Below are 19,131 nucleotides of genomic sequence, written 5' to 3'. Positions count from 1 at the left end.
TTATGTTTCCCTAGAATCCTCTATATTTTAGGGAATAGCATTAAGATAAATTAATTTATCATAGTGCATAGACTTTGATCTCCAATTATTCCAATGTGTTTTTTAAAAGGCTCACAATGGAATAGGGTATCAGACAAAGTATGGGAAGATTAGAAACATTCTTTATCTCTAACTGTATTAATTTACATTATTTGACATATAAAGTGGCTCTCCTCCACTTGCCATTAGTAATATCCACTAGATTCTTTACCAGTTAAAGAACGAATCTTTGTTTGCAATAAATCTAATCACTTAATAAAAATCTGCATTTTCTTTTTCCCCTTGCAGCACCATTTAGCCTACTAGAAAGATGTTTGCAAAATTTTTGAAATCTGTATAATTTAATAACCTTCTGACCATGCGAGGAATTAGATTTGCAAAGCAATTTAATATTATGCACATGACTAATACACATATTCATACAGCGCATTGCCAAAGCACTCTCCATCAAAGGATTGTGAAGAACATTACCAATCGTAATTGAGCCTCACAAGACTCTGGTATGGCAGAAAAGGGTCATCTTCATTCCACATCTGGGAACATGAGACTCGCAGGATAAGTGATTTGTCTATGGTAATGGAGCAAGTCTAGGACTCATGTTAAATGTCAAAGTAACGTTCTTTCAGGCCTGAAAAGATGTTTGTGACTGTTATAGATTTCCCTTTCCATTAAACTAGGAAATCTACTAAATGTCCAAACCTAGGCATATGAATGGAAAATTGAAGGGGTAGAAAAAGACACACAGTCTTCTCTGCAGAAGTTCTTCAAAGAAATCTTTCATAAATACCCATACATGTCAGCAGATGTTAAAGCAGGTTGAGGGCTGTTCTAATTGATATCAGCAGGTTATGGTCTTTATCAGAGCATGGCTAAGAACCAATATAGAGCAGGCACATTCTACCCACCAATCCCCAAATTCTAAACACACCCCTTTTTCCTCTTTAGCTGTGTGGGAGGCAGTTAGTGTAGGAGCCGGCCACACTACTGTAGACCATCTGAGAGCTCCCATACGCTGGTGGCATTCTCATTTGGCAACTTAGGACTAGGTTCTACACTTTGTGCTTCTGAAACAGCACATCCAGGCCAGAACTGAACCATGGCCACAATTACACACTTGCACCCGTTGGAGGGGTATCAACTTCAAAGCATGACTGAGTCACCCAATGAGAAACACATGGGAGCTTTAATGCTGCTATTCTTCCCATAGCTTCCTGGTCCAATGACTTAACAGGAATCATCCACTGATTTCAGCGAGCTATAGATCAGAGTCTTGGACTCCTCTGTAAGACTTCTGTTTCCACTCCCATTGATCAGGTACTTTTCATGAGCATTCCATTAATTTTATATTTTGAAGGGGGAAGGGAGGAAAGCCCACTATATTAAGTGTGCCCTGCAGGCTTTATTTTATCCTGGATAATTGCAATATTGGTTAACACCATCATGAAACACCGGCTAGAGTAAAATGCATCAGAGTCCCATGCTGCTGGATGCCGCTTTTTTAATGTAAAACAGACTCTGAAATGCAATGGCTATGTTATTCTGTTCAAAGATACACTCATGACTAATGAGTCTTTGATCAGTTTTTACTGTTTGACAGGTCTGAATACAAGAGTGCTCCATAGATTAAATAATGAATACCTATTCCATCTCAATTCAAGCAACTGTTAAACCTTTCCCCTTCTCAGAGATTCATAAATATAACAGGCATAATATCATCTCCATGTTTTGAAATTATATTCTCATATGGCAAATAGTCATTTGGGGGAAATCCTTTGTAACAATGGGCTTTGCTAATGTTTATTTTTTCCTATCGCTCTAATATTTTATTTCAGCCTTTTGGTTTTGGTTCTTTGAGAGGCGTAAAAACCTCCCAATTATGGGTTTAGTTTTATCAGTAGAAATCATTGTGTTTTAAAATCACCATGAAGACAGAAATAAAATATTAGAGCGATAGGAAAAAATAAACATTAGCATTAGTTACAGCCCAGAGAATAACTGATTTATTTGTTTTTGGTTGGCGGTTGGACCCAAAAATGTGCAGGGAAATTGCTTTGCTTGAAACAGAAATGGGTATTTTTGTTTGGTTCTCATTGATGAAAATAAAAAATGGAAGACATTTTCGGACCTAAATAAAACTTTTGTTTCAATTTGACATTTTCTAAACAGTTCATTTTGATATTTTTGAAAATTTTGGTTTTAGGAGTTATTAGGTTTTTTGGAGGAGGGGGCAAATTCTCCCTGCATTTTCAGTTTTGGCTCCCTGAAAACTAATTTTTCACCAAATTTACTATTTGCCCCTAAATTTTCGCCTAATTCTAGTACTGATATTACTTCATCAGCTCAGTGTCCCTTTTAAGATAAAAATAGCATCAGAGAGAGTTAAAAGCTAAAGTTGTGACACACTGTTGCTATTTTCCTGGCAAAACAACCCGTATTAGACTGTTCCTTTGTTTTTCCCTATTGTCCTGTCCATAGTAGAAGCTGCTATGAACAGGTGGTATTTGTTCAGCAACGGTCCAGAAACCATTGTCAATATCTGCTCACAGGTACATACCTTGATTCCATCCCATTTGCTTTGCTTTGACATGGGTCTTCCCCTTCCTGTGGCTACATAGGCAACAAGGAGAGGAACAGGAGTGATGCCTGGGGAGCTTCTCTAACTGGAGCCACCTCCCTCCTATCTCCACCCTCCCAAGCAGGTTTGGCACTGAGCAAAGATCAGATAAACCCAGGGATTGAGCACTTAGCGTAAGGCCAAACTCCACAGTTAGAGGACGTCTGCAGCAGGCGTGTTTGCTGCGAATTTCCCCCCCACTCACAGCTGTGCAATTCCACCAGTGACCTCAGTGAGCCTTAGCACAGAAAAGGTTCCCCCCTGATTTCAGCTTTTGGTTGTATAATCCTGTTCGACGCAGATCTGCTAGACACGGGGCCCAAATCTCTGCCCTCCACCAGTGTCTTGTGTACACTAGTGGCTCCCGGTGGCTATCACACATGGAATTGCACTGCTGGTAGCACAGATGGGAATTTTTTCATCAAGTATTTCCTACAGGTTGGACCGCCCTGGTCTGCACTTTCAGGACCTGACCTGTCCTGGGTAAGGGATTTAAAATTTTGCTGGACCATACCGGCCTCCCCGCTGCTACCAGCTCGCCTTTCCCCCCATCCCAGGACTGGCCACCAGCCTCCCAACCTGCTTCCCTGCTGCCACCAGCCCTGCTGCTCCTCCCTCCTGGCCATGCCAGGCAGCCCAGCTCCCAGAGCATGAGGATCCCAGCCCTGCCGGGAAGCCCTGCTTAGGCACATTGGGCTTTCAGTCCCACCAGGTGGTCCCACTGCAGTGCACTTGGCAGCCCAGCTGCGGGGAGTCAGGCTCCCTGCCAGCCTACAGGGCTCCCAGCCACCAGCCCTCCACTGGTCCTGGAACATCCGTGGACCTAGTGGACCAGACCCAGAGATTCATGGTTTACAGAGGTCCAACCTGTAGCATAAACAAGCCTTGGGAAGGCTATCTTCACATATAAATGACTAGAAACTTATGGGGACTCACTGAGCTAATTGGAGATGGCCTGGTACAATGCAAACAAGAAAACTAAAAAACACACAACACAATAAACTTAGATTCTTGAGCCCAGCAATGTATCAAATTTTAAAAGACTGTCCCTTTTGCAGCTGCATAATCACATCACACTTAGGAACCTGCTGATATTTACGACATACACCTGAAAATGAAGCTTGGCAATTAACCCCCTGCCCAAACCAGTTACAACATTGTTTGCTTCCAGCCACTCCTGCTGTCCCTACACTTTCCTCACGCAGCTAAAATAACATGTTGCACAAAAGGAAATTGTAGGCTGCAGCGTGTAGCTTCAGCTAGCTTACTGGTGAGCTTCCGCTGTGATGTATACAGAGTTGAAGACAATGGTGGGTCGCAGATGAAGTTACAAATACATTCAGCTGCTGCAGAGCGAATGCCTATAAGATAATCAAACGGTTGGTCTTCATCACAATGCCTCCCTCCCCTCCCACCCCTGGTCCGTTAAACAAATAACAGTCAGTGTCATTTGAAGGCATGCTCTGTAATTCTGCTTAAGAGAGTATGGAAGAGGACCATAAATAATCAGAAAGAGCCCGCTGTAGTTTATTTGGGTTGAGCCAATAGCTCAGTGAATTTCAGGTGCATTCCAATCGTGCCAATATGCAGCCAAGACATGCAGCAGAAAGACAGATGCACAAACTGGCTAGTAAGATCCACTCTGCACAGAAATGTAAATTCTCAGGTCCAAGTTCTATGCTGCTGAAAATCGGTGCATCTTCACTGAAGTCACTGGAGCTATACCAATTTAAACTAGCTGGGGGTCTGGCCTAGAACATGGCATTCTGCTATTCATTAGCTTTCCGGCAGATCTCCCTCACTAGCCTTCCCCAGTTCATTGGGTATACATCAGCTTTCTTCTATACTGTTCGTTCCCAACTTCCAAAACAACAGACAGCTTTAAAATTGTGTGCAGCAGGCCAGAAACTGAAATGCCTGTTCTGTGGGAAATTGTAAAATTATTAAAATAATGTTCTAAAATGGAACAATACAAACCCATTTCCCAAGGAATGAGGATGTTTTGGTGGGTTTTTTTGTTTGTTTTGGGGTTTTTTGTTTGAAAATGTCACAACATTTCATTTCAACCATTACAAAATATTCCCACGGCTCCCTCAGCTGCCCAGAACCCTGTCAGCCACCAAGTAGAGATCCATGACACTCAAGGGCAATATGCATGCTTGGGTGCCCCAAAGCTGGAAATCATGGACATTATCATTCCAAAGCAGCCTGCCTGGAGGTCTGCCCCTCAGCCAGCTATATGGAAGCTATAGTGATGATGCTGGATGGGCTCCTAGGGTACGTCTAAACTACATGGCTCCATCGATGGAGCCATGTAGATTTGTTTGTTCAGCAAAGGGAAATGAAGCCGCGATTTAAATAATCGCGGCTTCATTTAAATTTAAATGGCTGCCCCACTCTGCCGATCAGCTGTTTGCTGGCAGATCGGAGCAGTCTGGACGCTCCCCTGCCAACATGAAAGCCCTTTATTGACCTCCCCGGTAAACCTCATCCTACGAGGCATAACGGGGAGGTTGATAAAGGGCGTTCAGGTCGGCGCTGGAGCGTCCAGACTAGCGTGCTGAGCCAACAAACAGCTGATCAGCTGTTTGTCGGCTCAGCGCGGCAGCCATTTAAATTTAAATGAAGCCGCAATTATTTAAATTGCGGCTTCATTTCCCTTTGCTGATCAGCCTAATCTACATGGCTCCATCGATGGAGCCATGTAGTTTAGACACACTCCTAGTGGCCTTCTAGGAAGATTGCTGAAGAATTGGATGGGCAGGCTATCAGGAAACCAGGTCTGGAAACATGCATGCCTAGTTTCCCTCAGATTTTCATCAAAATCATCACATTCCCACAGAACGTTTTGGTTTTGAAAAAGTGGCACTTTTCAGTAGAAAACCATTCTATCCAGCACAAAAATTGAGGCTAAAGCCCTAGGAGAAATAGTTGTCAGAATAGAAACTTATAGACCTTTTGGGACATCTAATGGGGCTATGTTGATTTATATCATCTTGGGGTCTGGCCCCCTGCATACATTTGGGATGATAAAGATGGCAATTCCCCTATTGAAAAGAGAGACAGTTAAACTCAATTCACTAGTGTTTGTAAAGCACTTTGAGATCTGGGGACAGAAGGTGTGAAATATCAAATGATAGAAGTTACAGGCATCCTTTGCAAGGACTACAAATAAGTCAACTACGCTTTATAGGTTTAGCATGCAGACCTCATTTAATAGGCTTTTCTATCTCTTATTTTCCACTCCCCAATCACCCACCCCTATCATTCAATATTTTCCTCTGGTCTTTGCAGATTCCTTGACTAGAAGCCAGTCTACTCCTCTGTGGTGACTTCATAGTAACATGCAGACCACATCTTTGCTTGCTGTGCTGGACATCAATCTTCTGGCATTTGATTTAGCAGGTCTAGTTAAGACCCGGAAAATCAATTGTTGAGTGTGGCTCTAGTCAGCACCAGAACGCCTCACAATTACATGGAATAAGGGAAGTTGACAGGAGCATTTGCTCCTATCGGCCTCCCACTGTGAAGATGGTGCCAAGCTCAGGTTAAAGTAAACCGACTCCAGTTATATGTTTTTTGCAGCTGGAGCTGCGTACCTTAAGTCGACCTTCTGTGTCTAGTGTAGACTTGGCCATAGTAGTGAGACCTGAGGAGGTTTTGGCCCTTTTTGTTTCATTCTTTCAGTTGGCTAGAATTTGCATCAGAATGTGGTCTGGGAAGGAACCATTTCACTTCCAAGGAATGTCTTGGCTGTCCAAGGAATTCACTAGATTTCCAGGGGGGACAAGTTCCCTCTTGCCATAAACATATTTAGCTCTATGGGCTCAGTCCTCAGAGGAATTGAGTTTATGCTCAGCACAACTGAGACAAATGGGCTGAGCAAGGGACCCTCATTACCTTTCTTTTAAACCTGGGCCACTTAGGAACTGAAGTGGAACCACCTCATTTAAAGCAGCCCAAGGACCTGATGAGCCAACCAAGGATCAGGCAGGTCCCTGATATACCTTTTAAGGAGCTGAGATATGGAGCAGAAGAATATGAAATGCCTGTGCCAGATAATGTGCCATCTGAGAATTCCTCTGTATCAGAGGAGTAGCTAGTTGTCTCTTTGGGCAAGCTAACTGGTTGCATGGCTTAGTAAATACAAAGTGGCTGGAGACAAGTCAAGTAGTTAATCCCCCGAGTTCAATGACAATGCACACACTTGTGCCAGTGGTGGTGTATTGACTTCAGTACAGTAGAAGAGCCGAACGGACAATTGATTTTTCAGTTCAAAGGCTGAACTGAAAAATCAAAATAATTTCAGTGCAAACAGAAGATTTCATCCGATCCAAAACAACAAAAATGATTTTCACATAGTTTACTTTGAGTGGGTTGGTTTTTTTTTTTTTTTTTTACTGTTTTTAAAATCTAGCTAAATTTCTAAGGGAATCATTCTTTGGACATGAAAAGTCAAAACATTTAGTTTTTAATGTGATAAAATGACATGTTTTGACTTAAATATCCTCAATTTTTTGGCTGAAACTATTTGCTGAATTTAACTCAAATTCACAAATAGTTTCAGTTGACCCCCCAACTGCATTTTTAGAGAATAAACTATTTGTTCAAAAGCTCACTGTTTTATTCAAAAGAGATACACACACACTCACACCCCACACAAGCACTTACATCAGAATTGAATTTATCCCCAGAAATCAGGATGGTGTCATGACCCCTTGTAATTTATTTTACAAAGAGGTGGGAACCATGAGAGCTTTCATATTCTATAGTTTTAATAAAAGATGAGTATTTCCATCTCTGCAGTTAGAGTCAAACAATTCCCCTCAACTCCTTCCATTCTCACAGGGTTATTCACTATCTAACTGAAATGTAAACTCATTTAATAGCAGAGAAATTACTAACCCTGAGGTACTACAAAGTTGTTGATGCTTTAGAAAATTTACCTTCTAGTAATTTTCCTTAGTGCAGGCACAATTTGATCTTCTACTTGAATTGTTATGGAAAACACAGAATTTCTGATTATACGCATGTCAATTAATTGTAATTAATTCCTCAAAGCTAAATCTTTACTTCAATCATCTTAGACAATGACTAGGCAGAAGAAGACTGACCTGACTTGTGCACATATGGCAGAGACTGGTTAATAGAAACATGGGTAAACTTTGCGTTTCTGAAGGTCTGCATTCTAGGCTGTGTAAGTAAGTAAATATATAGGATTACAAACCCCCAACCTTATAGTTAAGGAATTTGCTTGGGTCTCAAGATGCTAGGGTTCAATTCCTGACTAGTGTAGATTTCCCCTATGACTTTGGGCAAGTTACGGAATATCTGCATGCCTCGGTTCTTCCTCTATAAAACAGCTGTGACAATTCTTCCTTCCTCCCATCCTTTTTTATTATCTCTGGTGAATTCTTCCAAGACAATGAGACAAAGATTATCATTTTGGGCGTGTCTGCACAACACCTAGCTCAATAGAGCCTCAATTCTGCTTGGTGCTACCATAATCCAAACAGAACAATAATTAAAATATCCCATAATCAATCACCTAATCACAGAAGCTTTGTAATGGGTAGGTGCAAAACACTCTTTGTCAATATTTCCAAGAACCTTGCCCTACTGAAGAATAACTAAACACTATTACTCAACACTCAGGTATACAGATTTTCTGGAGGCACTATATCTTGGCATAAGGACATCCTCTTGGATGTCAGTGGAATTCTCCAGATGTACCTGCTCCAAGCCCTCTTGGGTTTGTTTCCAGAGAACATTTGTAATCCTGCTTTTAAGGGTATGCTAAGATCAGAAATTTTATTGCAAGAGTCAGCTTTTGGTCAGAGAGGAGGTAACTTTGCAGCCAAATGATCAAGACGTAGATCACTAGCCACCTTGCTTTCCAGCAGTTGTTTGGAAAATTGTGAACCGCAATTTGCGTATCTTTTTTCGATTCTTTTTTCAAAAGAGGCTTTTCCAACATTTGGCTCATCTACATGGGGCCAAATGTCAGAAAAACCTCCTCTTTCGGAAGGGCCCTTAGTCCTCATAAAATGAGACATACAGGGCTTCTGAAAGAGCGTGTCTGCTCTTCTGAAAAAAGTTGCAGAAGAGCAGACGCATTCCCTGGATGTAGTGTAGATATAGCCAGGGTGGTTAAACACTGTAATAAATTGCCTAGGGAGATTGCGAAATCTCCATCACTGGAGATATTTAAGAGCAAGTTAGACAGACATCTATTAGGGATTATATAGACCGTGCTTGGTCCTACCATGAGGGCGAGGACTGGACTTGATGATCTCTCAAGGTCCCTTCCAGTTCTAATATTCTATGATTCAATGATTCTACCTAATTTGGAATTTGGCCAGGACATCAGGGTTATGAAAACAGCCATTAATGACCAGAAATAATCCGTACTAGATCTGGTCAGAAAAACTTCAGCAGAGCCATATTATGTCAAAACATGCAGCTTAATTGAAATCTAAATCCTTTGTGAAATCAGGTACATGTTGCCAGATTTTCTTCTTGGAAAAAACTCAAAGTTAAAAAAAGCTGTGAATATATCAAAACATCTTGTTTTGACAATTTCAGATTGAAAACCTTTCAATCTCAAACAACATTTTGATTTTTAAAAATGCATATGGCATATTATACTATAGTACAACACAATTTAAAGAGCCAGAATCTAAATAAAATGTTTTCGTTTTGTCAACATGTTATCATTGTTGAGAATTTCAATATTTTGGGGATTTGCTCCGATTCAGATCAAAAACCAGACTTCGGAATCTTGAAATCCTCCACAAGGCAGAAGTTCTCGCCTTTGTGGAAGTTCTGAGGATCATAGTTTTACATCTCATGTAAGTGATGATACATCCAGGAGCATTGTTCCCTCGTCCATTGCTAAGGTAACTGAGTGGACTCTGACTCGGAACTAACAGTATCATAGAAAATTAGGGTTGGAAGACACCTTAGTATAATGTCTAATCTAACCACTTGCTTAAAGCAGCGTCAGCCCCATATGCAGGTTGAACCTCTCTAGTCCGGCACACTCTGGTCCAGCAACATCCGTGGTCCGGACCGGCATGATTTCAGTTAGCCGGATGTCCACTTAGCATGGGTGCAGCCAAGTTTCCCACGGTCCCATAAAATTTGTTTATAACCACTAGTCCTGGCGTTCAGTGTTCTGTGCTATTATTTAGCTCTAATTTAGCCCAGGAAGCAAGGGAAGTGTTGGTAATCCTGCTAGACATTATTGACCTCCCTTGGTCCAGCAAATTCTCTGGTACATCACTAATCAGGTCCCAATGGTGCTGGAATAGAGAGGTTCAACCTGCATCACCAACTGAATCACCATTTCTGCAGCACCCACATGTTTCTTTACAGTCTGCCATCCATACATTGACCCAAGTATGATCATGCTTACTTAACATGCTGGATTGGACAGCATGTTTTCGCTAGAGAAAGAAGAATTAGCATTAAAAACGAATTCATCATGCATTCAAGGCCAAACACACTTTGGCTGTGATAGACTGTAGAATGTTTGCTCCTGATCCATTTGCAGAACTCCCAGTGCACAGATCAAGGACTGCACATAGCCCTTTATTTGTGAAGTATCAGAAGAATATAAATAAGGAGAATATTGAAGAAAGGGGTTGGAGAAGGAAAGACATGTGTGGTTCGGAGGCTTGAAGACAGTCTAATTATTCTATTCAATTATGCATTCAACCCCATCTGACTGTCATTAGCAATGTGTTCTTTTTTGATAAATATACAGCCCAGCACAAAACTTCTAGTGTATTCCTTTCTTAATTATCCAAATGCAATTAGTAACTCTCAACTAAAATACAGCAAATGGGGTTAATGAATATTTAGCATTAATGAATATTGTTACTAAACTTCTTATTAACTTGAGGCAATAAAAATTGTTTTCAGAATTTTCTCAGAAGTGCTGAATGCAGTGTATAATCCTAACAGCTACATTCTCAAATCTTAACATAGGGTTTGGCTATATTGACATCAGAGGGAACCATGCAACTAAAAGCCTTGAACAATACTTTGAAAATTAGTGGTTCCTGGAAGGAGTGGGTGAAATTGTTCCATAGAGACATTTTTGGCAATTGATGGAACACAGGATTTTCAATGAAGAAAAAAGGTAGGCGGCAGACGTTTGCTTTTCTTAAATATTTTCCATTTTTGTGGGAAAAGTGAAAATCTCCATCTGAAAACAGAAAAAGGCAGTTTTCAGCCATTTTTGCTTTTGTCTGGTTTTAGCAGTTTTAGGCCCAAATCTTTCTGGATGCCGAAACCTGAGCTATTTTTTAGGGGTGATGGGCTTATTTTCCACCCTACTCTAGTTGATTGAACAGGATGTTTTAAAGTGCAGATTATTCTTGGAAGGTCTTGGGCTAGAGACTTTTCTTCACATTTCCCACTGTTACTCCTTCGGGTACAGCTTTGTTAGTGAGCTCTAGTGCACAAAACACTCCTATAAACGCTTGTGCTTTAAATCAATGTGGCAACATTTTCATATGTGCCTGGGTTCCCATTTCCAACAGCGTGTAGGCTCCAAAGTCCTATTGACTTTCAATGAAACGTTGCCTTCCCAGTGTGCAAAACATTTCTGAAAATGTGACTTAAGTGCCAAAGTCATTTATGTACTTTTGACATTTTTACCCCATATCTTGTAAACCTGCTCTGAATAGGGTTAGAGGCCACAGTGGATGAAATGCCTTTATCAGTCTACACTAGCACTCTGATCATTGCTATCACCAGGGGAGTTGGACAAGTGGGACACTGTGTGTGTCAATATGGCCTTGAAGACTGTGGTTCCATGTAAACGTCGGAGCCATGGATAGTGGCGCAGAAAGCTTATCCCTACCCTGATCACCCAATATAGCATTGCCGTGTTCTGCAGTGACCACTCAGAGTGATTGGCAAATATACATTTTTATAACTACCCAGCTCTTCATGTTTCTCCTAAGAGAGGGTGACCATTCTCAGGACAGTTGTGATGAACAGCTCCCCATTAGGAACTGAAATAAGGCCATCAATTCATTTCACAGCACTTATGACCCAAGTAACCGGGACCATCCAAATTCAAGGGGCTAAGTTCCGACCCCAGTGTGCAGTGGTCTCAGTATCAGATTTGGGAGAATTCTTGGGACATTCTTTATTTTACCAAAGTCCTAATGAGGGTCTACAACAGGGCTGGGCAAATACCAGCCTCTGGGCTGGATCCACTCTGCCAGGGTAAACCCTTGGCAAGCCCCCACACTGCCAAATTTACCTGTGCCTCCGCAGGAATGGGGGATCACAGCTTCTATTGGCCACAGATCATCACTCCCAACCAATAGGAGCTGTGCTTGCCTGTACCTGCAGAGGTGCAGGTAAATAGAATGTCACTGGCCCACCAGGGACTATCCCTGATAAATCACCACGGTTTTATTGCCCACTCCTTATCTAGAACCAAAACTCCCAAAATCACCATTCAAAACACCGATATTCTGTTTCACCTGCAGTATATTGAGACAATACAGGCGGGTAAATCGTGCTCTTTCCAAGACATTCATATGAATTATACATAAATGCCCAGGTCAAGCTATCCGCTGAAGGAGCACATCTCCACGAGAATAGTGTTATAAGAATCATTGTATTTCCCAACTGCACCTAAGTGAGCTATGGCAGCACACAAGTAAATGCTCCAATAGTAAATCCAGTCAGGCTACGAGATTTCCCCCGTTCTCTTTTACAATAGCCACGCCAGTTTCTGAAACATGCCACACTCCAGGTGGATGTAGCACAGCCCTCGATACAGCTCCCCGTAATTACTGCCAAGAGTGGCAGTGCTGCGCTTTTATAGCAGGCACAGAGGAGCTTGAAAGAATGCACCGCTAATATCGCTCAGAGAGCCTGGGCTGACACATCCCTGCAGCTTTTTCTATCTGCTTTGTGCTGATCCTTCTTTAGGGTCTGATGCTGCAAGGTGTGGAGCCGCTGCCTCTCCCACTTTTCAGGACTCAACCCCCAAGGCACATGTCAAGATCTATAAAGCAATTTATTCCCAAACTTTCAGGCAGTGCACACCCACATGCACCCTCTTTTGCGCCTCCCTGCCCACCCTCTCAAGCTAGCCAAAACAAAAATTGTCCATCACGCTATACATTCAACCTCAGGTGTTCCATAAAAACAGGAATATTTGCTCCATGCTTCCAGTCCCATGCTGGGCTAGCTGAGCTGTATTCACCCCGACACTAAAGGAATTAACCCCTACTTCCATAGACTTGGCAGTTGCTGAGAAAAGTGAAGATGTCGTTAACATTAAACACACACAATGAATAAGAGCTTCCCCGAAGGCTGCACTTGTCTTTGCGTGGCATGAAAATAAACTGACCCCAAAATCCTTTCCAAGCCCCTTGCTAATAAGCACCTGTGGGATCGGTATGACTGGAGACACTTGCCAGACAAAACGACAGGAAATTTTCTGCCCCTGCAAAGATTTTACAATCCACTTGAATCCACATAGTTAGAGCACAGATAAAAAAGCATATGCCTAACACTTCACATATGATTTTACATGATGCAGGGAAATGCAAGTTTTGCTCTTCCATTCTGTATGCATTTATCTCTAAATGAGGTTTCCACATGCCAATCTCCTCATCTTAAAAGGAAAACAGACCAGATTTAAAAAATCATTAAAGGATACTCACATGTAGTGGCTTCAGCTTGTCTTTCCCTCTTGCCAGTCTACTCAGTGGCTTTTGCTTCTTGTACTCTTTGGGCTTCAGCTGAAACAAACCTTCTTTGACAGAAATGCTTTTCCTCCCGGCTGCTTTGTCTGAGATTCCCAGATGAACACTGACTCTTATGTCATTATTGGAGTTCTATTGCTCCCCTAAAGGGGGCAAAGCTTTGGTTCTGTCATCTTCCACTTGCTGAGCTCCTGCAGGAAGAAACAATACACAAGAAGCTGACAACTGATAGCATTTGAATACCCAAGGGAGAGCAGCAACCTGAGATGAAGAGGTAACACAATAGATTGCAGCGGAATAGCACCATGTTATCATCTGTCTCCCATTGGCATTCTGAACCCTGGAAAGCCTACAAAGTATTATTTATGAACTTGCAAGCGTGTGAGTAAAGCCAGGTAAAACTGTGAGTTTTATATAGTCAATAGCAATATACTCGGGTTAAAACCTACATTTTTTAAAAATACAGTAAAGATCTCAATGAGGCAACTCTCCTTCCCTTTGCTAGTAACCACAGCAAATGCTATGATAATCTTGATAGCTAAACTGCCCTGTTTTGAAAAGCTTAATTACCTATGAGCTCTATAGATTGTCTTAAAGCCAGTTCCATGTTGTTGTTAGCAACATGTCATGGCCACTGAGACAATTTAGGGTCTTAACAAAGGTCAAGTATTATTTAGAAAATAATTTCTAAGTCAGTGTGTAAAAATTAAGAATTGGAGCCTCATCTATTGTCAATTGGTCCATTTTCATAGCTTCAACAAGGCTATACAATTTGCACTGCCACAGGATCTGGCCCTAACATCTCTTTACTCATTATTGAAATGCAATCACTTCTAGGGTGGAACAAATGTACTCTGACAGCACACAGGAAAGCCATGCAGCAAGTTAAGGTTAAGAAATGAAAAGTATTTTGTTCATTTGAAAATACAAGAGGACTTCAAATAGGCAGGATTTAATGTGCCAGTTTTGGACTAGGCATCACTAGCCCACCACCAACTGAAAAAGAATGAATTTTTTCCCCACACACCAATTGTTCTGAACAGAATTAGTTGTCTTTTTGACAGAAAAACAGAAAGAGGGACATTTTGTCCATGTGCCCAGCAATTGAATATTTTCAGTTTGGGGTGGGTTTTTTTTTTTTTTTTTCAAATACCCGCCTCCCATTTTTTCCCCAGTGAAAACTTAGAAAGGGTTTGGGTATTTTTTGGCAATGTTCCACTGGGGAAAAAAAATTTGCTGCCAGCTCTAGCCAGACAGGACTTTTCTTTTGCCCCATAGCCAGAAGACATTTCTTCTCATTCCAAAGTGCCCTTCACACCAGAAAACACAATAGTTCAATACTGGTTCACTCTTCTTCCTGCAGCATCTGGGTACTCTCAAGACATCTCCCGTGTAAACACTGACCTATCTTGAGCCTGCTTAGCTTGAGAGAGCTGACGAGAGTAAGCTCCAGCGCCACAGTTGAAAATACGAATATTGTGAAAATCTGTCAGGTGTGGAATTGAACATTATTATTTCATGGGGTCTTGTTTGTGAAGTTGATGGCACATATAACCGCAATGCCCTCATTTGAATTTATATAACTCCTTCTCCCCCAGTGATGCTAGAAAGATCGTTTTCAAGAAGACAGATAAAATTCTTACTAGTGACAGATAAAATTCTTACCATGAGCTGCAAAATAAAAGAGAAACATGACAGAAACAAAGGGAATTCAGCCTTCTGATCCAACACAAACCATAGCTTTTTCTGCAGAGGGAGCTCATGTCTGAACAACAGATTTTATTAACAGGATGTTCAGTAACCTAGAGCATGGTCTTCAGAGATCTGACGCTTCAGGACAGAAGGCATTTATCCATCGAGTTAAAGGAATGCCAGTTAAAATGACACCAATAGCTCATCATTCTGGAACTAGAATACTAAATCTAAAATAGAAATGTCACCCAAGCTTGAGGTAACTGCCTACTATATAGTATCAAAGCCAGATATAGATACCATGAAAGTTACATTCATTAGAAACATCCAAACCTGACTACTTTAACGTATTGATTTGGATTAATGCAGTTTCTGTTGGGAAATTTTGAATTATCATTGTGAACTTCAGGAAAAATAACAGCTGCTACTTTTAAAAATTATAATATGGAGAAAATAAGTCATTTTAGACAGTCTTTATCTTACAGTAATGTGTCAAAGTGACATTCACCCCACGCAGTTATTCCTAGCACAGTCCAGAACATCACATACAAAACCATGTTCAGCATTTCAGATGATCCAGTCCAATCGCACAATCACACCATTCACACAGTCTGAGCTCTCTGGATTACAAGCAGCATGCCTAGATTTAGATACACAAAGAGGAAAGAAGAGAAACATTTTCAGTGCATGGAATAATTCTATAAATGGCTTCTTAAGTCTTACAAAACAATTCTAGTTTTTACATCATCCTTTAAAAAAAAAAAAAAAAGTCGAGACAAAACGATCTCCCATCCAGGCACTAATCTGGATATTCAGTAGATGTTTCAATTTTCAATCTCACTCTCCCTTCCTGCTTTTCTGCCCTCCCATGCCATCCAGCAGCAATAAGACACTCCCCTATAATACAGTCATCCATATCCCCCCTCCTCAATTTATCTATCATATAGAAATAGCTCAAATGGAAGTTACGGGCTAGCGGCAGAATTTACCGAGGGAGGTCCTATGTCTTGTGTTATGCAGCAGGTCAGCAGACTACATAACCATAACTGTCCCTTCAGGCTTTAAAATCTATGAAAAATAAAAAGCGCTAAAGAACTCCTACTGATCTCAGCACTGACTCTGCCATGGGAAAGTACAGATGCTGTGCAATATCATGGGGATTTGAGACGAGAAATTAGTGCCTGCATTAAAAAGAACTGCAGCGCTACTGTTTGCTTAATCAGAGCTTTCCATTTACATCAATGGGCTTTGGCTCAGAGCCCAAGTATCTGGAGTGACACTCTATGAATGTATTATTTAGACACTCTGTTACATTTATTTATCCCTGATGAAATATGTATTTCTGCAAAAAGTTTTCTTTGAAACTACAGAGGCAGATCATCCGTCACTATTTCTTACAGATATATACAATTATCCCTAAAACTACACTTTATATGATCCTACCATCCCCATCCATTTTTCCCTCAAGGAACAAAAGGAATGGAAAACCTATGTTTGAAATGCAGTGTTCCCTGGAATGGGAGTATGATGTACGCTTAACAGCACCCTTTCTTGGCAGCTTAGGGCATGAAGATTGTAACCTCTCCAAATGACACTAGGAGGAAATGCATGTAAGGACCAGGATTCATTTCCCCAAACAGGGATTTGGATGGATTATTGGAGCTCTCTCAATGGCACTCGGTAAAATCGGATGGGGATTTACATGCAGTCCAAGAGCTCTGATTTTTTTGTATCACCCCTTTGGAGGATGTGGCGCATTGGAATCATAGAACACTAGAACTTGAAAGGACTTGAGAGGTCATCGAGTCTAGTCTCCTGCCCTCATGGCAGGACCTAGTGCCATCTAGATCATCCCACATGTCTATCTAACCTGCTCTTAAATATCTCCAGAGATGGAGATTCCAAAACCTCCCTAGGCAACTTATTCCAGTGTTCAACACCCTGACAGTTAAGAAGTTTTTCCTAATGTCCAACCTAAACCTTCCTTGCTGAAGTTTAAGCCCATTGCTTCTTGTCCTATCCTCAGAGGCCAAGGAGAACAATTTTTCTCCCTCCTCCTCATGACACCCTTTTAGATAACGGAAACCCGTTATCATGTCCCCTCTCAGTCTTCTCTTTTCCAAACTAAATAACCAATTCAATGTTGAATGTTCAAATTCATTTAAAGATTTAATTTCAGGGAGATAAAACAATCACTTCAAAGATGATGGGGGATCTCATAATGCTGTAGCGGCATTTTAAATCATTACACAGTTAAGAGAAGACATCTAGGACATTCATCTGTGCAATAGAAAGTGGTGCTGAAATTTCAGAAATTGTGAAGCACACAATTGGAGGACACTGCAGGTTTGAATTCATTCAGGAAGCTTAACAGTTACCTGTAAGCCTGTGGAAAGGCAGTGGGTGCAGGTTACCATGTACTTGCAAGAATAAAGATGCATCAAAAGGGCTGCTCGGACAAAGCACATTTGTTGAGTGAGGGCACTAGGGAGGGACATAAATTATGGGAATTGTTCCTGAGAACATAAAGGTCCTGCTGTTATAGCAGAGTCCAAGCTCAGTGGAAACAGACATACAGCTGGCAAGCCAGCATGTGGCACCTAAAGTAAAAGGGAATAAACTGGGGAGTGGAAGATTTCAGATTGCCCAACATAATTTGTGCTTCCAGCCCTTAAAGTCCAATCACTTTATTTAGCTCTGCCCTCCCCTCTCCCCCCGCCCCGCTTTTTGGTGTTAAAATTACACTTGTTAGCAAAAGTTTTCACATAACAGTACAGCCATGAGAGCTGCAGGGGCAGACTAACTCTTTATGTTAGAGGATTAGGGTCTTGTGGTTAATGCCTCGTGGAGATGAAGGAAGACTTTCCATTGACTTTCAATGGCCATCAGATCAAGCCCAGAGTAAGGCACAGAACTAGAACACAGGAAATCTATTTGTTTGTGCCCCCTAGTAGAGTATCTGGGAATCTCAGAAGCCTTCAAAAACAGCTGCAGACTGGTCATTTTTGAAACATCAGCTACTAGTAAATGTATATACCTCCGCAAAATTCCCATCTACCCTTTGAGACGGATGTGGGCAGTCATGCCCAGCGGTTGGAGCTAGAATCATCAGCCAGGAATAGGAGCCAATGAATGTGCTTATTTTCTCCAAGCACTTTCTATGAGTTATTAACTAGCCAGAGCATCCACCCAACACCAGCTATTTTTAGCTGACTTTCAGAATCCCATTTGAGGAGAGTCTGGCCAGTACTGGCTAAAGAGCAAGGCTGACCCAGACACAACGCTAGCAGGAGGAAATGGGGAGAGAGCCTGGGTGTTATTGATATCAGATTGTATTTTTATGAGGCTAATAAATAGAGTGTCTGCTCCTTCCTGTAGGCAAGTGGAAATCTCATTTCACAATGCCACATTCCTGAAGAGAACATGTGGCAGATTTCAGAACACACACACGCACACACACACCTTTTTGGAAATTAAGACTGCAGCAGAAGAACAACTAACTGAAAGAACAAAGGGAAAGGGCAACTCTACAGAACCCCCACTATCTTCTGTTCTGTCACTGGTCCAGCCATCATTCTTCTTTCTATCCCACTGTCCAACTTATTGTTTTGTGGGAGCCTGGGAAGTAAAGCTACTATGAGTGTAGGGAAACAATAATGTCCAGTCATGACTTTTGATCAATCATCTCCTAGTTGGGAATATCAGACCTATTAAGCACTGATTTGTTGTCAAATATTAAAAGTCAGTGCCAGAGATTGGAACAAGCTCCATCTCCTCTGTATTCAGAGCCAAAGCCATTTGGGATTATGAGGGAGAAGGAAAGAAGCAACCAAGAACTGAGATGTGAATTCTCTCAGCTCTGTCAACCTCCCAACACACAGAGGCAGCAACAGATAGGCTACGTCTAAACTGGCATGATTTTCCGGAAACGCTTTTAACGGAAAAGTTTTCCGTTAAAAGCATTTTCGGAAAAGAGCGTCTAGATTAGCACAGACGCTTTTCTGCAAAAGTACTTTTTGCGGAAAAGCGTCTGTGGCCAATCTA

At 41.5% G+C, this 19,131-nt stretch overlaps 1 protein-coding gene across 1 annotated transcript in view; it reads right to left on the bottom strand.

The window, feature by feature from the left end:
* The window catches only part of ANKFN1 (ankyrin repeat and fibronectin type III domain containing 1), a 361,082-nt gene that overhangs the window by 280,480 nt on the left and 61,471 nt on the right, over positions 1-19,131 (bottom strand). Inside the window, exon 2 of the mRNA XM_075903834.1 lies at positions 13,354-13,586. The gene's annotated coding sequence lies outside the window, so the exon portion shown is untranslated. The remainder of the gene's footprint in view (positions 1-13,353; positions 13,587-19,131) is intronic.

The sequence above is a fragment of the Pelodiscus sinensis genome, chromosome 20, assembly GCF_049634645.1.
Source record: "Pelodiscus sinensis isolate JC-2024 chromosome 20, ASM4963464v1, whole genome shotgun sequence".
Taxonomy (NCBI): Eukaryota; Metazoa; Chordata; order Testudines; family Trionychidae; genus Pelodiscus; species Pelodiscus sinensis.
This window is presented reverse-complemented; position numbering and strand designations above follow the sequence as displayed.